The 24,268-nt window shown below is 43.1% G+C and overlaps 1 long non-coding RNA gene across 1 annotated transcript in view; it reads left to right on the top strand.

The window, feature by feature from the left end:
• Nucleotides 1-704: 704 nt before the first annotated feature.
• The window catches only part of LOC116667695, a 299,877-nt gene continuing 276,313 nt past the window's right edge, over nt 705-24,268 (top strand). The window contains exon 1 of the long non-coding RNA XR_004324683.1: nt 705-790. This is a non-coding gene — a long non-coding RNA (uncharacterized LOC116667695). The remainder of the gene's footprint in view (nt 791-24,268) is intronic.

Below are 24,268 nucleotides of genomic sequence, written 5' to 3'. Positions count from 1 at the left end.
GGCAAGTGTGGGGTGGAAAAAGAGCCACTTCCAAGTGTGATGGAGCATTTCCAGCTACAGGTGTTCTGTTCCTTGACTGTACACAGTCTCCCAGCCCTAACTTTGCCAGACGGTGAAGATGAGCTGTAAGGCTTTGACCCTCCTCCCAGACTAGCTCCCTCGTACTGCTTTCCCGCAAACGTGAAGCTGAGGTCTGAGCCTGCTCTTTCTATGAGGTCTCGGTCTGTATTGTTCACTGTGACTCCTTTCTCTCCGCCATCAATTCCTTAGTGGGGAACCAGACTAGCTGGGTTCAAATCCCACGTCTCTGGGCCGGAGGGCTGACCAGAGAGCAACTCTGGGGGCGGGAGGAGGCCGGGCGTGCTCTGAGGCCCTCGCAGTGCAGGGCACACGGGCGCCCGGGTAACCCCGCTCCCTTGTCTGGGGGCCGATTGAAGTCCGCCTGCTGTTGATTTCCCTAGTTGGCGTCGTTAATTCATCCCACATGTTTTCTCGCCGGCTGGTGAAAGAAAACCCCAGTGTCAGGTTGCGCCTGAGCCGGAGTCAGAGCGGCTTCCCCTGACATCAACGTGATCCTGGTCAGATGCGAGTCCAGGGCAGGGCGGCGTGACCGCGGGCCACGGAGTCTGCGTCAGAGCGAAGCGCATGCGTGGACTGAAGGCTCGGCGAGCGCCTCCCGAAGGGCATTCTGGGTGTTAAACCTTCCAGCGTCTGAGGAGGGGAACGGTCCGGGCCTTGTCATCCACCTGTGGCAGCGTAGGCCTTCGCTCCTGGTTGCTGCTTTGCAGTTGTGAGTACAGATTTTTTTTTTTTTTTAAATAAACGTCCTCTCAAGCGCAAGTGCAGCTTTACACGCACTGCTATCTTCTGTCCACCGTGCTCACATAATCTTGTAAAGTGGGTCGATAATACGTTCATTGTCATTTTACCAGTGAGGAAATTGGGTCCCGAGAAGTCAGTAGCTTGCTTCGAGACACCCAGCCAGGAAGCAGCAAAGCTTCGTACTTGGAGACTGTGTGCTTTCCTTGAACTGCAGAGATGTGGGTTGATTTTGCAGTGCCTGTCCGAGGGGGAAGTTTTGGGGGGAAGAGGGGGGTGTGCGGAGATGAAGAGAGGGATGGGTGAACAAACGCGGTAGAGCTGAAGGACGCAGGATGGCAGTATAGGATCTCTGCCCTGGCTCTTACCACCAAATGGCATGCCTGTCCTCACCTGATAATGCACCAACTCCCATGGAAACTACAAAGCCCAGTGCAGTTGTCACCACCACTGAGAAGCCTTCCTGACCATAACCCTGTACTCTAGCTGTCCCTAAATAAAAGTTATCATGCTGCCCTTGTAGTTTGTATCTCCCTTTGTAGTTGTGATGTTTTGGGCTCACTTCTTGTTTAAGCAACTTCCTTCTCTACAGATAAGTGGGTCCCCTGAGTGCAGGGACTAGGTCTTTATCAGCTTTGATTTAATAGTGCCTGGTAAAGCACCTGGCATATAACAGAAGCTCAGTCAAGATTTGGGAAAGGAAGGAAGGGAGAAAAGGAAGGAGGGCGGGAGGAAGGAGGCAGACATCCAAGCTACTTGGCTCTTTCTGTGGTTACAAACTTATGGGAAATCTTCAAAGTGCTTGTGCCAAGCAGCAGGACTGCACCACTGCTGATGAGGTTTTCTGGCCTTAATAATCTGCCCACCTCCCCTTCTTCCACCACACACACACACACACACACACACACACACACACACACACACGCATCCACACTGCCACGGCTTCAACTTTCAGTAACACAACCAATTTTAATAGGCTTCATTTCCCTTCCCATCAAAACTTGGAGAAATTTAATGAAATTCCCTTTAATTCCTCTTTAGTGAAACTCATGGGTGACATTTCAGTTGTTCAGATCCATTTATGTGTCTGCAACCATCACACTTCTCTTTTTATTTCCTCCTCTGGGAAGCTTTGCTTTTTATGCATATAAAGTGTATGTGTGTGTGTGTATAGCATCAAGAAATAATTTTTTTTTCAAAGCTGGTTTCTTAAAGCATCTTTGAAACTTTTTCATGTTATTTATTCTTCTAAAATAGAAGCTGTGGTCAAAAACTGCAAGAGAAATAAAATTCATGGGACTGGGAATAGTGTTGGCTGTGAGCACATGCTGTCATTTCTATAAGTCATGTCTCCATGTTCAAACGGGTTTGACTGTTTATAGCAGTCACATGCTGGCATTCATCTATCCAAAAGTGGGGAGAAAATATTGGCTAGGTCATGATCATGCAACTTCAATATTCATTCAGCAAATATTTATGAAGCACTTATATGTCCTGGGCTTTACTCTAAATTCTACTTCTGTGATAAGATAGTCATAGTCACTGGCTTTTCATTGGCAGTCACAAGATTTTCATTTTGAAGAGAGAAAAGAGCAACAAAAATAAGTAAAGAAACAATTATATGCAATAATTAGGAAGTTTGATAAGTGCTGTTAAGAAATAATATGAGGACCAAGGCAGAAAATCATGAATGTGGCTAATCCCTCTCAAATAATGCATACGGGAAGGCTGCTCTGAGCTGAGACCAGAGGATATGAAGAACAAGGGGAAGAGAGTGTAAGACACAGAAATAGCATGTGCAAAGGGTCTGGGGTATAAAAGAATTTAGTGTGTTCTGGAACTTGTCAGAGGGCCAGTAAGGCTGTAACCAAATTACCAAAACAGAACTGGCATAAGGTAAGGTGGGAGAAGGATGAAGTGGCCAGACCATGACCTTTTGGGCTAGCATAAAGCAACTGAATTTCATCCAGAGTTCGGCGAAACACCACTGAGAGTTCTGAACCAAGGAGTGACATGGTCCATTTTATATGTTAAGAAACTCTGTGGTGAGTGGAGGGGGTGGGCAAGATATAAGTTAAGGGTCTTGTTAGGAGACTGAAACAAGAATCCAAAGGAGTGTTTACGAGGACCTAGAAAGACTAATGATGATAATTACAGCTCACAGCTCCATGGCATCTGCTCTGTGCCCTGTGCTGAACGCTTTATAGACATTGACGGATTTAATCCTCATAACACTCCTGTGAGATCAGTGCTACTTACTACCCCCATTTTACGGATAAGGAAATGGGCATGGAGAAGTTAAAGAGCTTGCTAAGGTCACACTAGTTTTGTAATCCTAGCAGTCTTGCTTGCAGCTAAGGGATGAAGAGTGGTGTGAGAAAGGGTGATGGTTGCAAGGAGAGCTGACCTTGCATGGAGACTTAGTGGGCAGGTGGGTGGTCAATGGTAAAGGAGAGAGAGGAATCAGAGAGGCTGTGACTTGGATACTGGGGCAGGTGGCGCTGGAGAACGCATGGGTCCATCTTTTGTCGGTGCTGCACACAGAACAGCAGCTTGGAAGGGCCTGCCTTACCACTTGTGTGGCATTAAGAGAGCCCCCTGTAACCATGTTTCCCAGTTCGATCGGTGCAGACTGGGGTTTCCCAGCCGGGGTTGGCATGCATGTGTGTAATGTGAAAATTTCACTGGAATGTCACAGGGATTTCTACCCTGCCCTTCCAACCTCCCAAGGACATTGTGAGCATCAGATGAGATAATGAGAGGCAGCCTGGCAGAGTAGGAAGCCAGAAAGCTTGGGCTGTAGTTCCTTCCCTGTCTCTGAACCCTTGTAGGAATTCAGTGTCACTGTACCTCAGTTTCAACACCGGTGAAATAGGAGTCGTTCCTCCCCTGATGACCTCACAGGGCTGCTGTGAAAGGGTAAAGGGAGTTGTTGGGTGAATGCACTTTGAAAACGATTGGGCACTTCCCAAACGTGGGGTTTGTTGCTCTGTTCATAGCTACGTGTCAGTGGGAAAACAGGCTCCACACAGAGTGTATGGTGTCTAAGTATGTTATCCTTGGTGATAAACATGTGTGTATTTGTCAGACAAAAGCACTATGTTGGCCCAAATTTTCAAATGATGCTCTGAAATCACTGAACTTGAAGCCTTAAAAAGAGATTGGATGTATTCAGTATCCTCAGTCCCAAATCCCTTTCTGGCATCTCCAGCTAGGAATTTATTCATTTCACAAGGCATTTTTTTAAACACTGGCCTGGGCACAGGAGTGAACACTTCAGAAACATTCTCAGGCTTCAGTGAGGTTGCATTTGGGTGAAGGAAGATAGGCAGTATACAAGCAAATAATCAAATACATAAGCCTTTGAATTTCAGATTGTGTTCACTACTGTGAAGGAAACAAGCCAGAGGAGGACAAGAGAGTGACTTGGGGACCAGGAGGTGGCAGCTACTTTCATGGGTGGTCAGAGCAAGAAGGAAGAAGCTATGGGAAGACCCAGGGAGAGAATGTTCTGAACATAGAGAGATGACCAATGGCAAGACCCCCAGCTAGGAATCAAAATAGCCTATCTGAGAAACAGGAAGGCTGGTGTCTCCGAAGTGTTGTGGGTGAGGGGAAGAGTGATAATAGATGAGATAATAGATTTGAGTGATCATATCATGTTAGACCAGATTGTAGAGGACATGGTAGAGTTTGACTTTATTCTAGGTGCAAAGAAGCCTTTGGAGGATTTGAAGCAGAAAATCACACCATTTGAATTAACTTCTCAAAGACCCCTCTTGCTACTGGCTGGAAATAGGCTTGAGGTGGGGCAAGACAAGTTAGGAGACAGTTATTGAGGCCAGAGGTGCAGAGGGAGTGAAGAGGACTTTGGGATGTACTTTGAGAACACAGGCAAAAGGACTAGTTGTTGGATGAGATGTGGGTAATGAGAAAAAGTCAGGAACTGAGAAAGACTCTAAGGTTTTGACCAGATATAAGGAAGCTCTTGAATTAAATAAACCCTTTGCTCCAGATTCTCGTAAGTCTGAACTGTCTTGTGGAACTATAATCACAGGGACCTTTTATCTGCCCACCCTCAGAGTAGTTCAGTCATCAATGAAAGCAAGACTTACTCAGAACAAGAGTTTGTGGAGCCAGAGAGGAACCAAAGAAGTAAGAGATGTTATGGAGTAGAAGTGGGAAGAATGTTCCAGCTTCTTTTCCTCTTGTCTTTTCACTGAGAGGATTATTGAACTCTCCTCTGCCTGAACAATTCTCCTTCGAATCTGTGGTCAAAGCCAGAAGCCAAGAAAAAAAGCCCTGAAATATTGATCCTTAAATCCGTTTCAGTTTCTTTTCCCATGCCATGTCCGAGAGTATCTGACCACACTGGGTCATGGAGGAGCAGAGGATGGAAGATGGTGGAGAAACACTGGGACAGACAGGAGAGGAAGTGAGAATTCATACTCAAGAGGGAGCGGAGGAGTGGTGGAATTTGCTTTTTATGCTCCTCTTCCAACCTCACAAATGAGGCTTGGGGTCACTTTTACATCCATAGTGCATGGCCAGATTGAAAGACGCACTTAGAATAAATGCTTACGTAAAAAGACTCCAGAGCTTCATCCCCCTAGCCTTGCGGTTCTGCCCCAAAATAACCCTGAAATAAGAAAACAGGCTTAGTGGAGCACTTATTACAAGGTTTCATAATCTCCTATTTGACAGCAGCTGGTGGTACAAAGTGTGGAGTCTACTGGATCCGATTATTCAACAGATGGTTCTGTTTTCGAATTTACTCCACATATTCAGATGCTTTTTCACCAAATTCATATTTCCCATCTGAGACTATCCCTGGGACTGTACTTTAATGTAGGTTGCAGATTGTACGTTTTAAAATTTTTCTTTGAATCTCCCAATAGAAAAAGAATTCCCAGACACCAGAGGCAATCACAGGGGCAGGGCAGTGACTGCACATGACCACAAGAGGAGTGTACCCCGAGGCCAGTCTTGCCTCAGTCAAACCTCCTGCCAGAGGTGGACTCAGATATGCCCTATTTGGAGAGGTCTCAAAACCCGGTCGAAATGACCTTGAGATTTGAACAGTGTGTTCCTTTCCTTGGGCAATACATGTTAGCACATCAAAATTCTTAGTAGCAAATTAAAACTCCTTTAGCAGAGAATAAAGGCACTAAGTAACTACGTTACTGGCCCATTATGTGTCTCTAATTGTGTCATCTCGGTCCTCAGTGGGGTTTTACGTTCATTATTTCTAGGTCCTTTTCCCACTGCTGCACATTAATGGTCTTCCTATTCTTTCTCTTCACTCCAGCTGCCTACAGCTGTCAGCCACCCACTCCAGCTTTGCCTTTCTAGTGTTTTCATCTTCCTGCCAGCATTATGAAATCTAATTTAGAACAAAAAATTGTTCCCTGAGCCTCCTTTTCTTTATGAATTTCTGGTTTCTATCACCATTTAGAATCCTCCCCAGTTCTCCAGGCACCTGTTCCTAGAAATGTCCAATATTGCCTTTGCTCTGCTCAAGTGCATGTTCCCTGTGGACACAGGAAAGAGAACAAATGCTTTGGAAGGCGGGATGTACCCCAGAGCTAGGGTGGTGCAAGGGGGAGAGCATGCTGGTTTGGAGACCTAGTTCTGAGTCACTGTGTGACCCATCTCCAGGGATAGCAGTCCACATAGAGAATAAGGTGGATGGTGACTTCTGCAGCTATAAGATAATGAGGCTGATGCCCCATGGAGTTGTGCAAAGCAATGGCCCTCCCACCAGTGAGTTCTGAGAATTGATGCCATTTCCTCCCCATCTTTGGCACTCCATTTTCTCATCTGACAGAGACGCTTTGTATGTAATGACTACTAAGATCATTTCTGCTGCTGTTTCTAAGGCCATTGTAAGGAGAAGACCCACCCCCCGTTCTCTGTCCGTTCTCTGTGCCTGTACCTCTTATATAAATATTGGGCAGGAGCAGCTGCATAATTGGTGGGGCCCAATGCGAAATGAAAATGTTCAATGACTCATTCAGTGACTATTAAGAATTTGAAGGTGATGACTACAGAATATTAAATGAAGCACAGGGCCTTTCTAAGCGTGGGGCCTTGTGTGGCAGCACAGGTCGCGTGCCCTGGAAGCTGGCCCTGATGCTGCCACTACTGTGTGACCATGTTTAGTCTGCTGGGGAAAGTCATTGGTTTTCTCAGAAAGGAGGGATTTCCTGAGTCACTAAAGTGAATGTAGATAGATCCTCAGGTGGAAAGCCAGCTACTGAAAGGTAGCTCCTAAGCTGCTGTGTCCTGCTTGTGGTCTCATGGGTCTAGATGTCGAGGAACTTGTACCACTGGGTAGTGGTGGTCTCCGCGTAATGCCCACCACGTAAAGGCAGACCTGAAGCTTGGATGGGATCTGGTCTGTGACCACTGAGGGCAGGTAATATTTGCAAAGTAGTTTCCCTAATTTTATCTTATTTTGGAGGCTTATTTCTGTACAAATACAGATAAAGTGCTATTCAGCAGAATTATACTTAGAAATACACTGTAGCATGTGGAAGAAATTCTTTGATAAATTTCTGGGGGTGGAGGATGAGGTCCCAAGGGTATCCCAAGGGTTTAATAGCCAAAGATGGTCACTAAACTGCCATGCAGAAGACAAGGAGAGGAACTTGTGTGGCTTCTGAGGGGATGAGGGGTTGAGAAAACATAAGGAGGGGGAAATGAGAGATGAGTAGAGGAGACTGGGCATTGCTAAGGAGAACAGCAAGATGGAGAGATGTCTGTCAGCCCCAGAGTGGGTAGGGGACTTGGGGATAGCCAATGTTCAGGAAGGGATTTTTCACTTGTTTGATGTATGTGATGTAAGCCCTCACTTCCCTTGGACTCCTGTGTAGAATCTTTAGTCGTCTAGATTGTGTGGTGCTGTGCTGTGTGTACGTGTGAGTGTGCATGCTCTTTTGGGGAAGTAAGAAGATGCTGATTTCTGTATATTGTCTGATTCAGTGCAAAGGCAGAAGTAGCATCCGGGAACAGGACACCTAGGGCAGAAGAGACCTGAGGCTGTAGGCTCCTGACAAGTTTCTGGACTTTCCCAGGCCCTGGTAATTGGTGATAGAGGGGGCGTAGCAGATGGTTTAAAGGAATTTCTTCTAGAACAAAGGGATAGGGAGAACTTCAGCTTACATCTGCATTTTCTTTCCTTTTGTTATTCCTGAGCCTTTAGAAAGGTCTCATTTAAACATTCCAGCATGGGCTCAAGCTGTAGTACAGACTATGAAGGAAGGCTCATGTGTCTTCACTTGGACCAGAGAGTGAAATGGGGAGGAAGCGCCCCTTTCCACCTCGTTAGGCGAGCACAGTAGTGGCAGTTGTTCTTAGTGACAGAGATGATCATGGGGATGGTGAATTTTGGGTGCAAACATCGTGGTTATGAGATCCAGCTTCCCTACTCCCATTCAAATATGGAGATTATCTTTTCACTGTCATCCTGGAATCACCCAGGGTTTTATTTTTTTATAAAAGACATCTAATGTCCTTGGATCCATGTGTTGTGTATTCATCTACCTCACCTGTTTGCAGTTTGGGAACCATAATAAGGGCTATATTTCTGGGTAGATATATTTCTGAGTGTCCTGGAATTCCATAAATCTTATATCACACCATGATATATGTCTGAGGAAGCTTCCCCCTAAAATAGAAATGCTGTTAAGAGATCCCACAGCGTTAATATTTTAAAAGGTTGATAAATGAGTAAAAATGCAATTTAGTCATTAAAGTTTAAGAAACTCTACTCATGCTTCTCATCTGTGCAGTTATGTTCTCAGAACTCATTTTCACGTTGTATTTAATGTGTGCTTTATTGAAAGCTTCTTCCATCTATGTAAGACGCTAATTGAGGGAAACAAATGAGTGTGATCTTTGGCGTAGGGAAAAGTACCTTCCCTAATAGGCAATTTCTTAACAATGGTGTTTCAGTCAAGGTTCTCGGCTGCAGGGAAAAGAAAGTCACAGAAACTAGTTCAAATATAAGGAGGAATTTTATGGAAATGAGTAAAACCATCTTACCTGGATGTTGGAAGTGGAGGGTTACAAACTGAGGCAGGACCCTGGAATAATGCCTTCCATCTCTCATTGGGTTGAGTGGGAAGAACTGCCCTTCACGTTTCTGCCTTGGCTGATTTATTTTTTTCTCTCAATCCCCTTTTCCTAGACAGCAGCACCATGTCTCGGTGGTGGTTCATGGCCAACAACAACCTTGTGGGTCTAAATTACCTACGTGGATGGGTGCCAAGGGGACAGCTGTGCTATGCAGTGAGGGCTACAGTGTTCACATTTGCTTGTGGTGGTTTTACCTGGGGGTGGTGGTGGCAGAGCCGAAATTGTGCACTTAGGAGGTAGAAGAGCTTTATTAATTCTTGAGGAAGACAGTGCAGGAGATGCTGCAGGAACCCAAATGCCAACTGGCTGAGACTGAGCAGACAGAAATTGGAGAGGAGAGGATTTTTGATTTTATGTATTTAACTTTTTGTACTTTGAGCTTTAAAAAGAGACTTCGTTTGGGGTTTAACTTTTAGGCTTTTATTTCACCGGGAATTGAATAATTAGAGGAAGTTTCAGTTACATAACTTTGAAATAGTCCTCATTGTATTAGTTGGGTTCATTGTCTAGCCTCTGGCAAGCTCTGCTGGATCATGTGGCTGGGCATGATTGGAGATGGGAAATAGACTAGAGAGTGATTCTTTGGCCTGTGAGGAAATTGGTCTTGGAGGTAATAAATGTCCTTTTCCAACCTAGAGCCTCCTGGAGGCAGAGGTTGAATGGCTCACCTCAGAGACCCAGGAGAGCATATTAATAGTGGTAGGAATTCATAAGGAAGGGTGGCCAACTGTCCTGGTTTTCCTGGGACTGAGAGGGTTCCTGGGATATGAGACTTTCACTGCTGAAATTGTGAAATTCCCAGGTAAATTGGGACAGTTTGTCAGCCTACCTAACGGAGGGAAAAACCTGGATAGCGCTGATGATGAAGATGGGCAGGAGACAGCCTCCCCCTCCCCTGGTCCACAGGCCTTGCTGCCTTGCAGTGAGGTGCCCTCAGGGGGATCGGACATCTGAGATGGTGCCTGGTTTTTTAAAGGGGAAAGAACAAGCTGCCAGTTGTCCTAAGGCCTAGGCTTGAAAGTTCCAAAATGTAACTTCCATTGCATTCTTTTGTCAAAGCAAAGATAGAACCATCCTAATTTTAAAAGGAGAGGAAAAAGTCCCCAACTCTCGACGGATGGAGCAGCATGCACAGGCCACAAGGGGAGGCATGGGTGGTGGCCATCTCCGGAGACTGTCTGCTAAAAATAATGATTTTGGAAATGTTGAGGCACCCAGGAGTGTAAAATGTCAGTGTAAGGACATATTCTATGCCAGGTCTATCGACCTTGAGGTAAGTAAGATAGTGCGTGTCCTTAAGAACTTCTAGAAGGGGAGTGCAGCGTGATTGTGTGTGTATGTGTGTACACACATATGTATATACATGCACACATATGTGTTTACATACAGACATGTGTTCACACATATGTATATGGAAGTCATAGAAGTATTATACAGAAATTTGTGATTTTTTTTTTCTATTTAGGGGTAGTAAAAATAGCCAGATTTCACAAATAATCTAGGGGTTTTGAGGGATGAAGAGGTATACAAGAGGGGTTAGAACATACCAGGCACAGGGAAATCATGTACAGTTTCAGGAATTTAAGGGTGCATGGCTTGGGCTTTAAGACCCAAGCGTGAATTTGGGTGGAGCATGAGATGGAGATGAAGCAGCAGGTAGAGAACATAATGTGGAGGACCTTGTCTGCCACGTCGTAGAACTGACTTATTCTAAAGTGAGGGAGTGACTTAATTTTAGTTATTTTAAAGTTTACTCTGATAGCAGTAAATAACAGTAATAATAATAATAAAGTAATACTTAACATATGCTTTTTCCCAGACACTATTCTGAACAGTTCGAAGTCATTTGGTATCACAAGACCCCCTAAAAGGAAAGTTACCATTATTATCGTTCCCATTTTACAGTTGAGGAAATTGAGGCACAGAGAAGACAAATGACTTGCTGGTAAAGGGCTGAGCCTAGATTTGAACAGACAGTGTACTCTAACCACTATACTATATCACCATGTACTTTGTGGCAGATAGTTTGGTGTCAGGAGTGGCTGGAGACGTTTCTATCACTTAGGAGACCATTGAAATAATTCAGATGAGTGTTCTGTTTTTTTTTTAAATAGAAGCACAGTCAGTTACAATGTGTCAATTTCTGGTATGCAGCACAATGTCCCCTTCATGCATATATGTACATATATTCATTTTCATATCCTTTTTCATTAAGGTTGTTACAGGATACTGAATATAGTTCCCTGTGCTATACAAAAGACATTTTTAAAATCTATTTTTATATATAGTGGCTAACATTTGTAAATCTCAAACTCCCAAATTTATCCCTTCCCACCCCTTTTCCCCTAGTAATGGTAAGATTGTGTACTGTCTGTAAGTCTGTTTCTGTTTTGTAGATGAGTCCATTAGTGCCCTCTTTTTTCCTTTTTTTAGATTCCACATATGAGTGATAATATGTGGTTTATCTTTTTCTCTTTCTGGCTTACTTCACTTGGAATGATGATCTCTAGGTACATCTATGTTGCTGCAAATGGCATTATTGTATTCTTTTTCACAGCTGAGTAGTATTCCAGAGTAGTATTCCATTGTATAAATATACCTCAGCTTCTGTATCCAGTTGATGGATATTTAGGTTGTTTCCATGTCTTGGCTATTGTAAATAGTGCTGCTATGAACGTTGGGGTGCATGCATCTTTTTGAATTAGGGTTCCCTCTGGATATATGCCCAGGAGTGGGATTGCTGGATCAAATGGTAAGTCTGTTTTTAGTCTTTTGAGGAATGTCTATACTGTTTTCCATTATGGCTGCACCAAACTACATTCCTACCAACAGTATAGGAGGGTTCCCCTTTCTCCACACCCTCTCCAGCATATATCATCCGTGGACTTTTTAATGATGGCCACTCTGACTAGTATGAGGTACAGATGAGTGTTAAAATATCCTGAAAAAGGGCAGCAATAGTGGAAAGAAGTGACACAGATGAATCCCAAAACTGTTAAACAAATACAGATAATGGGGTTCAGTGAACAACTGAATATGGAGAGGAAAGAAAGAAAAAGAAGTTTCTGGTTTGGGTGGTGGTGCCATTATCAAGAATAAGAAGTGGAAGAGGATACAGATCTGCATCTCATCCTACAAAATTTTGTGGGAAAAGTATGCTTTGTTTCCCATATTTTTCACAATGGACATATTTTCTCCTTCAGATCACACAGATTTTACCATATCCCTAAATGCTTTCTCTGGAGCTCAGTACTTAATAGAAGTGGAATGGGTAATAAAGTTTACATTTAAAAGCACTTAAAAAAAAGAAAAAGAAGAGGATAGTTTGGTTTGGAGGGAAAAACAAAGAGTTCAGTTCTGACACTGATTCTGAAGCACTCATAGGGCAACAGAGCAGAGGTGTGTGTGGGAGACAGATGGACACGGGAGAGAGTCAGGGGAGGAGGGAGTTGCAGGGAGGGAGTGCGCCCTAGTGCCAAGTGCCTGGGAAGGTCAAGTAAGGTGAGGCATGTGGAGCTACCATGGATCTGTAAATACAGAGGTCAGCGTGACCTTGACAAGAACAGAGTGAGTGGGGAGGTGGCTGGAAGCCAGACTGCTGTGGGTGAGGAAAGGAGGAAGTGAAATCAGCAAGGGGTGGCCTAGATTTCCAAGAACTTGCCTGGGAAGGGAGGGAGAGGGGGAGAGCAGGAACTCATAGAGATGAAGGCCAGAGAGGGGGCATTTTTCTGGCCTGTTGGATTTTTTTTTTTTTTTTAATTTCTGGGTTTATTTTCTAAAGTGAGGGAATCTGAGAGGGATGGGCTCAATGTGTAGGAAGAAGAGGGGCACAGCTGATGGATATAAGCACCTGCATAGACCTAAAGCAGGGATAAACAAAGGACAGGTGGAAAGATTAGCCTTGGAGGACACTTCTTTTAAAACAGGGGGAAGAAGGTCAGAATGTTTAGAGAAGTAAGTATATGTGTAGTTGTAGGGATGGGGTAGAAAATTGGGAAATTTTGTAATAATCTTTCAGAAGTATTAACAAAGGTCAAAGTCATTTGCCCAAGAAGGAAAAGAGGGCTAGGGACCTGGAGTACGACAGTAGAGGTTGGAATAGCACTTTGGTAAACAGGGTGATGGGAAAAAATTACGTTAATGGAGAATTCATTGTTGTAAGTGCTGTGCTAGATCTTTATTCATAGTAATAGTGGTAATAGTCAATAAGTAACAGCTGGTGTTAGAGCCCTTTGAAATTTCCTATACAAATTTTGTGCTCCATAAATATTCCTCGAGTGGTTGTATTTTGCTTTTCCTGATCCAAGTTTGCAGTTAGTTCCCTCCTCTGATTGAATCAATGGATATTAATTAACATCTACTGGGAAAAAACCTGAAAGCAAGGGGAAGATCTCAGGAAGTTTAAGACAGTCCCTGTCTTAAGGAGCCCCGTTCCTGTCTTGAGGGACTTCCAGGCTAAGAGCTGAGAAGCAGTTGTATTAGAAACATTAGCTAGCTGTCTCTATCCTTCCTTTCCCAGTGTCTCAAGAGCCTGGGAGCCAATCTGGCATCTAAAGTAGAATCCCAGAGGACTTTGACTGCAGTTACACTATGGCGGCTACCACTTCTAAGATATACGAGCTCTCAGCCACGGCTGCGATGTTGCCTGGGGTGATGCTCCTAATCCTTAACTCATTGGTTCTCAGTGTGGTCCCCAACGCAGAGCATCAGTATCTCCTGGGAACCTGTTTGCAAGGCAAATGCTCAGAACCCCCACTCAGAGCTCTGAGTGTGGGACCCAGGGATTGGTGTTTCCTTTTTCTTAAAAAAAAATATGGCAAAATACACACATAACATAAAATAGACCATCTTTGCCATTCGTAAGTGTATAGCCCAGTAGTAATAAATATATTCACATTGTTGTGCAATCTCCAGAACTCTTTTCATCTTAGAAAACTGACACTGTTTACCCATTAAACAACTTCTCATCCCTTCTGCCCCCAGCCTCTGGCAGCCACCATTCTATTCTCTGTTCTGTAAATTTGGGGACTCTCTCACTCCTCGCCCCCTCAGGTATATGCGTGTGTGTGTATATACGTGTGTGTGTGTACATACATATACCACATTGTGTTTATCCATTCATCTGTCCGTGGACACTTAGTTTCTATTGCTTGGCTATAGTGAGTAATGCTACCATGAACAAGGTGTGCAAATATCTATTCTAGACCCTGCTTTCAGATCTCTAGGATGTAGACCCATGATCCATGTGTTCCCATGCCTTCAGGTGACTCTGATACTCACTCAAGTTTGAGAACCACTTTTAAGGACCATGGCTGTCATGCCCTTGTCCTGATCCCACCTCACTGTAGAGACCTTCCTCATGCTTTTAATCCTGATGCTCAACAAAGACATGCAATAAATATTTCTCAGAATCACTTTGCTTGGTCAGGGTGAGCAAAAGGGTGTGTAGATGTTGAAGAAGGAGGTGCAGAGAGGATGAGCTGAGAGGAAAGAGCAACCCGTTTTTGTCTTCTCCCTTTTCTCAGGTAGTTGGAAGGACATTGGGCTGAGTGTAGGCGGGGAACTTGGGCTAGGAAGGTACACAGATGGCTCAAACTGGAATTGGCCTTGACAACTCTCCAGATCAGTGGCTTGTAATTTTTTTGGAGTTCTAGACCTCTTTGAGAACAATATTGTTAAGAATAATATTGTTATCAGTTATTTATTGAATGATTATGTCCCTGACACCATGTACTCTATGTATGTTTAATCCTTATCAGTTGTCTCTAGTTTATGCCCATTTTCCAGATAAGAAAGATGAGGTTAAATAGCTTTCCCAAAGTCATATAGCTAGTTAATGGTAGTGTTGGGATTCAAACTGAGCTTTATTATAATTTATTTATATATAATTGATTTGTTCAGCACTGTTATAGTGCTAAATATATAAGGAAAGCTTTAGACTCTCTCTACCTCAAAAAATGCACATGCTTGCTCTCTCTCTCTCTCTCTCTCTCATTTTCAAACAATTTTATCAGTGACTTAAACATTGGCCTAATTGATGGCTATTTCCCATCTTAATAAGAGATTCCTGCCTGTCAGTCCGTCTTTCTTTCCTGTCATCTTAAGTGCAGAAAGGCAGTTTCCTAGAAGCCATTCTTCCTACAAACACTCTCCAAATTTCCAGCAACAGCCATGGGTGTCAGTGGAAAGCACATGTTACCAGACAGCATGTTGTATTCCATTTCACCCGAACAGATTGTTCTGATCTCTGTCTCTCCTCCCTCCCTCTCCTCCTTTCCTCCTCCCTCTTTCTTGCTCTCCTCTCCCTACCCCACTTCTCTCCAAATAGTTGTCCTACTCAGTTTCCTAAATTAGCCCAGCCCATTTTATCTTCCATACAGTTACTTTTGCAAGAAGTGAATTCGTGAGCACGCAGTGTACTAAGTACTGGGGAATTCTTTTCCATGAAGAAGGTGGGCACGGATCAGCTCTGTGACTGCATTCTACAAGGGCCTTGCTGGAGGGAAGATACTTTCTGGAAAAATCAGTCAGTTGATCCCACTTTCTCACCAAGCCTGTGGTTGGGTTGCCGGAGCTTGAGGACCGCTGTGAACCCTTCTGCGTCTGTGGCCCTGGAGGTACCAGAGGAAGCTGGGGACTGCAGTCAGTGCCTCGAGGTCCTCTGAGTGATGCTCTGAAGCTGCTCGGAAGAGGCAGCTGCTGGGGTCACTGGCTGCCCAGAGCTTCCCAGGGCTTTCAGTTCTTTCTTGAGCTGGAAATACATTCAGGGCAAAGGGCTTGGACTTTTTTCCCCTTGTGGTATTTGGCTGTGCTGAGCTCAAATCCTAGCTCAGCCCTGGCAGGGCTGAGGACTGTATAAGTGAAAAATAGTGGAATGAAACCTCAGAACACGTTATGACCTTCAGAAAGGTTTGGTTTGGATTAGGTTCTAGAAGTGGTCTGAGTTTTTTGGTTGCAGACTTTTTTTTTTTCCAGAACACATTTCGAACCTCTTCAGAGAGCTGTTCATGGCCTCTGAGAGGCATCTAAGGCCCTTATGGGCCTGACTTTGCCCCTTCCTGTAACCCTACCCTCAACAGTAATACTGGGTATAAAGGAAGGAAAATGGTATAAGTTATTACTACATGAATGTCCTGGACCAGGAACTGAGCTAAAGAGCTTTACAAGCATCACTGCATGGAATTTTCTGAAGTCTCCTGTAAGGAAAGTATTGTGCTTCTTATGCTGTGATGAAACTAAGACTCAGAGCATTTAATGTCTTGTCTGTGTTCTTAAGGTAACGGTGTGGGAGTCGAACACTCGGATGCTGGCCTTCAGGGTTCGGGGCTCTGAAGCCCTGTGGTGTGCTCCCTTGCTCCCTCTCTCCTTCCTTCTCTTTCTCTCTCTTTCCCCTAATTCTTCTTACTGCCTTACTCCTCTTTTCTCCCTGTCTCCTTTCTTCTTCTCTCCTCTCCTCTCCTTTCCTCTGCTTTTCTCCCCCAGCTGCTGCATTTACCAGGGCAATTCAGCCGATGTTTTAGAGTCCCTGTAGTACACAAACCACCATGTCCTGCTCTTTAGGAGATGCAAAAGTGAAGAAGATACATCAGTGTCAACTGGGGAGACCTTGAAAAGTTAAGAAGGTGAGACTGGAGCTGGGCCAGTGACCCTGTTCTTCATGGGGTGTGCCCTTAAACCCAGCCTTGTTTGGGAATACTCCCTCTCCTTTGATTTGTGGTGCCCAAAAATGTCTGATTCTTAGATCCTAATTAATTAGACGAGAAAGGAGTGAAGATACCTATTGTGCACTGATTTTTTTTCCCGTGGCTCCCTGTTTGTGACTATCACTGTATGTTTAAGTTAGGACAATGTGGGACTCAGATTGGTTTAATTCATTCAGGGATAGTGACATGACCCCTAGCCAGACCAATCAAAGGTCTCCACTGGAGTCTTAGTACCATCATTAATAAAGATGCTTCCTTTTCTTCTTGAGAGGAGACACTGTAAGGATATGGTATGGTTAGGGCTGCTGGCAGTCATCTTTTACCATATGAAAAATGCCCATCGAAGATGAAGCCAAAAAGAGGTGTCCAGAACTGAGGGGGAGAGAGAGAAGACATCTTAAGAAAAGCATTAGAATGCTGTATTGGCATCTGAAGCTAATATGTTAGTTATATAAGCCAATAAATTCCCAATTTTGCTTAAGCTGGCTGAAGTTGAGTTACAATCACTTGCAAACAAAATATTCCAAGCAGGTATAGGTAGAAGGAGATACAGTGACTGAAAGATGATGAAAAAGAGGAGTCTGGGCACAGTCTTCCCTGTCTTGCTCCCTCGTTAATACCCAGCACCCAGAACAATGCTTGGTGCATAATAGATACTCAGTAAATACCTGTTGAATGAATGAAAGAGAGACCTCAGACTAGATCAGGCAACTTGCAGATCAGGTTTGGCTATTTTAAGCTTAGAGCATTGTAGTGGTATGTTTAGTCATTTGTCATGTTTTCTTGTATATTTCTTTCTATCTCCCCTCAGTTCGTAGTAAAGTTCTTTTTAAAAGTTCAAGCTTTTTTCTTGTGACAAAGGGGCAGAGAGAAGATTTATCCAATCTTGGGCTGTAAAGAGGAACAGAAAGTATGTTGGGTATGGTAAACAAGGTAAGGAAAGGATTTATGATGCCCCATGAGGTGAAGATGTGGGGAGAGATGGTCTGAGACCAAGGGGGGAGCTCTCTCTCACTCTTTGTCATCCCTCCAGTGGAAGGTTTTGTGTTATTTGCAAGGGTGATTGTCTCCCTCAGTGATTCCTACATACTCCTCTTTATTTCTCCTTCCTTTTCTTATTTTCTGCTTCTCTCTCTTCTTTAGGCTGTCTCTGTTCTTATCCAATAGTCTTTCCCTTCTCTCTCTGCTTCCTTTTTTCTTTCTTCCATTTTTTCCAATTATTATTCCTCAGTTACTGATCTCAAAGCTACATGACTTTCAAAGGCTGGTTCCTCTGGCCACACCTCTCCAAGCTCATCACAAGCCCTTCATCTTCCTTCTGCCCTACCATTATTCCAAATCTTGGATATGTTATGGAAAAACATGACATGGAGGCACATGCCATGGACTAAAGGACAGAGCCCCTGGAGAGAGTATTAGGATTTGTCAACTCACCAACACCAGTCCAGTTGGCTCAGAGCCAAAAGCACTTGAGCATGGCCAGAGCATCTGCACAGCTTGCCACCAGCTGCCTCAATAAAGGTCACCACTGTCCTTTATTAGGACACCCACTAGGTAATTAGTTGGGGCAGCGTGGGAGAACACAAAAGACATGGTAGATCTCACAATCCAGAGTCAGGCTAAGACAGAACAAGGAGTGAAATCCTTGACATCCCAGAGTCCCATCCCAATTCTCATCTACAGAAGGCTGGATTTGGCCAAGTTGCTTAACTTTTTTTTGAGTCTTAGTTTCTTTGTAAAATATAGATAATTATGATATTTATCTACCAGTGCTTTTGTGAGGATTAAAGCTTCAATACATTTAAATTACCTACTTCATAATTAATAACTGATAATTCTTGGCCTCCTTCCCTAGCTGCAGAAATAAAGCATAACTGTACAACCCTTGTCTTCAAGAAGAAATTGCCTGTAATTCCAGTTGCCACCACCACCAGATCTGTGAGAGTTTCTCAGCCTTACAGCAGGGATCACAAACTCAAAAGCCTAATGCAACCAGATAGATAATGTAAATGAGGGAAATTGGTTAGATTTACTCAGTTACATAGGGTAAAAGGGAATAGTGGGGACTGTGACAAACTGAAGAGTGCATGCCTCACCTAATAGGGCAACGTTATCCAGCTCCTGTCAATTGTTTTCTTACAGCATTGTGGACCCAGAGTTGCCACATTGTTTACTCCTTTTCAAGAAAAGCTGAAAGTCTGGATTTTTAAAAGTGAGATATGCTGAATTTTACAGTATTGTCAAATTCATTCATATTAAAAACAACAATGACAGTAGCAAGAAAACGTGATGGATCAAAACACACACGTGTATAAATCAACCATATTCTGCTTGTTGGCTGTCTCTTTGAGAATTATGGCATATCTTTTGGAACCCCTTCTACTTGGACTTCTGCACACAGAAGCTGCTCCTTCACCAGGTTTCACAAGGAGTCCAATAATCTCACTGAGCATTTACTGTGACAACAGATTTACTGGGAAATTGAGGGTCACGAAAAAGTCACATTACACCTTGCAATTCTCTTGCCCCTTTCACCTACATTCCCCTCAATTTCCCCTTCATTTCTTCCTCTAATACATCAGGAGCAATTAAATTCTTTTTATCTCACATGAATTTGTGAAGCTCCCTTTGGCACCAGCTGACGTGTTTGCCCCTCGGAGATCATCTTTCCCAAATTTACTCCTCAAGACTTTTTCTATCAAGGATGGTCCATCCTCTGAAAGAATCCTCTGACCAGCTGCACAGGGGGAGTAAAATTCTCCATCTTGTTATAAATGAGTGGACCAGTTAGCAAGGAAAGCATCGTTTAATAAATTGTCAAATGATGTGGTACAGGCATTGAATGACATGCATTATGGAAGAGTGGGGTTCCTGAACCGCCTTCTGTCTTGATCTTCTGTGGCCATCCACAGTGGCCCACAGAACACTGGCTCAGACACTTGACAGCAAGTGATTTGCCAAGTCTGTGTGTGAAGAGAGGTTGTCTAAAAATTTTGCGGAGATCACAATGGCAGACCTGAGGAGCAAGAAGGGAGGAGTGTTAACACCAGAGGTGGCAGACTGCAGTAGTTAGGAGCATAAGCTTGGAATCCCACATCTACCATTTGCAAATTGACTAGGTTATATACTCTCTTTAAGCCTCAGTTTCCTCATCTACAAATAGGAGAATAAAATACTATTTTCCTAGGGTTGTTGAAAGGATTTCTTGGAAAACCATGTGTGACGCACCTGCTTGTTGTAGACACTAATAAGTACAAGCTTCCTTCCTCCTGAATTCCTGCTCATTTTTCAGGGTTCAGCACAGGCATCACCCCACTTCAGGGTGCTTCTCTTGTGCTCCCCTTCATTCCTTCCATGTTGGGCTAGGTTTCTACTCTTCTCTGTGTCCTAGGCTTTCTTGCATACCACTTGTATCATTTTTACTTAGTATTGAATGGCCTGTTTGTTTTTTGTTTTTTTGTTTTTGTTTTTGTTTTTGATCTCCTTGAATGCTAGGAACCATCTCATAATTACCTCTGTCTCTCCAGCTCCTCACACAGTGTTATGTGAATTATAGAAATTCAATAAATGTTTGTTGAACCAGGGGCTCTGAAAGGAGGACACAGTTGTCTTAGGTAATCAGATAAACTTACAATTGAGAAAAAGCCTTATAAAAGAACTCTATTTCTGCGAAGTTTTTTTTAAACCACTATGTATCTATAAAATGTATGACCCACCATCAGAGCTTGATCAAGCTCTGGCACTTATGGAGGACATTAACAAAGGCAAAGCTTGGGGTTTAACCTGGTGTCAACCTGAAAGTTGGATCAAGATCTCAGAGAGAGAGAGAATTGAGTGGGAAGGCGAATGCCTCTTTCCCTTGTGGAAAACTTCTTTGAGGGATGGCAATTAAAGACCCAGTGTACTTGCAAGTGTCTCTTCCAATCTGAAAATAAACTGTGCTTCCTGAAGTGCTTTTGGAAAACCAAGGCTTGGAGGATTTTTCTAACTTTCATCCTGCCTGCCTCAGCATTTGGAAGAGAAACAAGGAACAATTAACAATTAAAAGAAACCGACTGAATTAGCGATTGGTAGATTTAGGGGAGAGACAGACAGAAAGGCTAATGACTTTAACTTTTTAATTGTGTGAAACCTAAAGAATTATGGAATTACCTAGAACTTAAGCTTTTCATCTTTTTTCATTTGATCTCTAGCCAAGTAACTACTGTAAAATAGTTTAATATTCGCTGGGTCGTCAATAATGAGGCTTGCAATGTGATAGTTAAATGCACTTGAAATTTTGATGAGATCATTAATAACCTCTCTTGTCAGTGACTTAACTCTAGTTAATAACTTCCTTGTGACTTTCGTCAAATAGATTTTCCTGGGGGATATTAATTTCCAAAGGTTTATGGATGTCCTTCAATTGTTAGCCAGTGACAGAAATAGCTTTTCTGCTGTGGCATGTTTTGAGGTTTTACCCTTACTTCTAAGAAAAAGGCGATAATTGTGTAAACCAACTACTCATCTGTGTTTGGCATCAAGCTTTAACCTAAAACCTGAAGTAATATTTTCTAAAAAGAATAGTTTCATGTAATTTTCACAACAGCATGCCAACACCAACTATTCTAAAATGGCAGCCTGTTATTTGACGAGTTATATAAGTCTAATAGAAGAGAAAAAATCCTCTTACTGCCTCTCTTTGGGAACAGTTTCTTAGAATTTTCCTGACTAATACGGGATCACGTCAGTATGCTCATTTCTCATCTTGTGTAGCTCATACCGCACAACCAATCCAAACCCACTCTCATCCCAGAGCCAACCCGAAAGTCTTCAAAGGGAACTGCATTTGTATCTGCTCTGTGGTAGAGAGGACACGCTTGGGAAAGGGTCAGCGGAGAATTGTTCATCAAATTCTAGAACTGTCAAGCAGTGAGGCACTCTTCAAAGTTGGAAGGAAGCATTTGAGGGTAAAAAAACAAGAGAACAGCCTTATGTATTGAATAGTATTCATTCAGAATTGGTTACTCCCCATAGGAACCTAGAGCCCTCATGCCAAGCCTGCACACGTTTGTTGAATCAATGAATGCAATAAATAGGGTCAAACAGGGTTTGGATAAACTCACATTGATTGATATGTAACTGACTAGGAAAGGAGATTCTATTTCTTTTAGGTTATAGACCCTCCACTTCTTTCTCCTCTTCCTCTTTTTATTATGTGAATTGCTGGAAAGAGAGACTCTTGCCTCTGGAATTGGGAGACTCTCTTCCGCTATTATGTTCTTAGAAGACATAAATATATATTCTTTGAAATTTCTTCTTTTAAAAAAATGATTGAAAGAGAATTTTCTATATAATTTCTACAGTTCTTTAACCCTAAAAAGTCCCCTTTTTTACTACATCTAAGTTAAGAGGCAGTCCTTGTCTGAGCTTCATGGTCCTATTAGGGGACAGGACATATTCAGGAACTGAGAAATAATGGTACAAATGAGCATATGCTGAAGTCCCAACAATTGTCCCCAGGAGAAAAGACATCCTTTTACCTAGGCAAGGGAGACACTGGCCCTGAGCCCTTACCCCACTCCACCCCTTTCTTCCAGGCCATCATTTCACCAATTTCATCCTTTCTCTATTAACCTTAATATCCCCACCTGTCTTGGAGATTTCTCCATGGCTCAGAAGTGTGCTCAAAACTTTTCTGTTGTAAACAAACACCAGCTACCTCAATTTGAGCACTGTCTCCCTCCAACTATTGGCTTTTCTTTATCCAATCTTACCCAGTTTCTACATTCACTACTTCAACTTTCTCATCTGTCTTCATCCCTCAACTCTCCCAACCCTCAGTTTTTACCACTCTCTGTCCCTGGAGATATTCCTTCTAAGGTCTGTGGTGGCTTCCCCATAGCAGCTAAGAGCACTAGCCCGATCTTCTAGACATTTTCAATCCTTGTTTTATTTTGGGTGGACCATTCCTCTTTACCTGGCATGACTCCAGTGATCAACTGTGATCTCTTTGATATTCTTTGCTCCCTTGGTTCTCTTCTTTCAATCTCTCCCTACTATTTTCACCATCTCATTTGTGAAATGCCTGTTCCTCTGACCTTCTCTTAGATGTTGGTGCTTGTCCCTTCTTTAGTTCAGCTCTCTTTTCAATTTATATGTTTTCTTGGATCAATTAAATTCACTCTTATAGTTTTATCCAAAACTTATGTATTTTTTGCCTTATACCCCTCTGTCTTTCTTAAACATCAAGCCTGTATGTTCAACTGTCTGCTTACAAGTTAGTTTTATATCACATCTGATGGGCTTGGTGCTATAGCCTATGAACTTCAAGGGCCTACAACACCTGCGAGGCCTAAATAAATGAATAATTAACTCCAAAATATGAAAACAACCCTGCAAAAGCTAAGTTAATGTGTCATTTAAAACATTATGTCAATTTCATTACTAAAGTGAATTTATTATTTAAAAAGTTCAACTTGTAATAAATTTAAAAATCATCACGAATCAAAAATTAAAGTTGCAAATAATTTAAAAATCAAAATTATAAAAATCCTGTCACATTTTTATTGTAAAGATTAGATCTAATGTGGGATATGGATAAAATTTTAATATATTTGCTATGATGTGGGATGGGGCTTCCAGAAGTAAGAGTGCCTGGGACTTTGAAGGTCTTACAAATAGCCCTGCTTCCTGTATTATCTCCATCTGGATATTCCACAGGCATCTAAACCTTGGCATGTCCAAGGCCAAATTCATCTTCTTCCCTCTCTGGTATTCCCTATTTTGGTTGGCATCACCCAGTCACCCAAGCTGGAAGTCATCCTTGGCTTCGTGATCTCATCCAAGACTCCTCATATTCCCTCACTCAATCAATTGCCACATCCTATTGGTTTTATCTCCGAATTATATATTAAATCCATTCATTCCTTCCCTTTCCCTCCCACTGCTGTAGCTCAAGCCCTCATCAGCCATCACCTTGACCTTTGCAGTAATTTTTAAGTGGTCTCCCTACAGCTGCTCTGTCTGCTCTTTCCTTACAATTGACATAAAATTTACATCAGACCCTGTCACTTCTACTTAAAATGCTTCAGTAGCTTGCTAGTGATTATATAAGAAAGGCTGAGCGTCTGAGCATGGCCACACAAGGCCCCGATGACCTGGTTGTACCTGTTCTCCAGCCTTATCTCTCACCTCTCCGTGCTTGACATTTGGCAGTTAGTCAGTTGCCTTCTAGGCAACACCAGGGCTCTCCTGGTCTCTGGGTTTGTTCAAAATGACCTCCCTGCCTGGAACCCACTTTTCCACTTTTCTCACTTGTTTAACTTCAGGCATTACCTGGGAAAGTAAGCCTTCCAGGTATATCTCAAACCTGGACAGAATTCCCTCCCCCTGGAGCATGCACACCTACCTCTGTCAGACTCACCACACCATGTTGCAGCAGTTTATTCACATGTCCTTCTCTGCCCACTCTCTGGTAGGTCGCAGAATGGCAGGGAGGCTATCTTTCTTACCTTCAGGTTCCCATTCCATACTGCAGGACCTGAACCAACTTCTTAATCAGCCCTCTGACAGAAGAGCAATTTCCCAAATATTAAGCCCTCTGGGAACTCCAGTCTTCACTAGAG

The sequence above is a fragment of the Camelus ferus genome, chromosome 12 (assembly GCF_009834535.1).
Source record: "Camelus ferus isolate YT-003-E chromosome 12, BCGSAC_Cfer_1.0, whole genome shotgun sequence".
Classification (NCBI taxonomy): domain Eukaryota; kingdom Metazoa; phylum Chordata; class Mammalia; order Artiodactyla; family Camelidae; genus Camelus; species Camelus ferus.
This window is presented reverse-complemented; position numbering and strand designations above follow the sequence as displayed.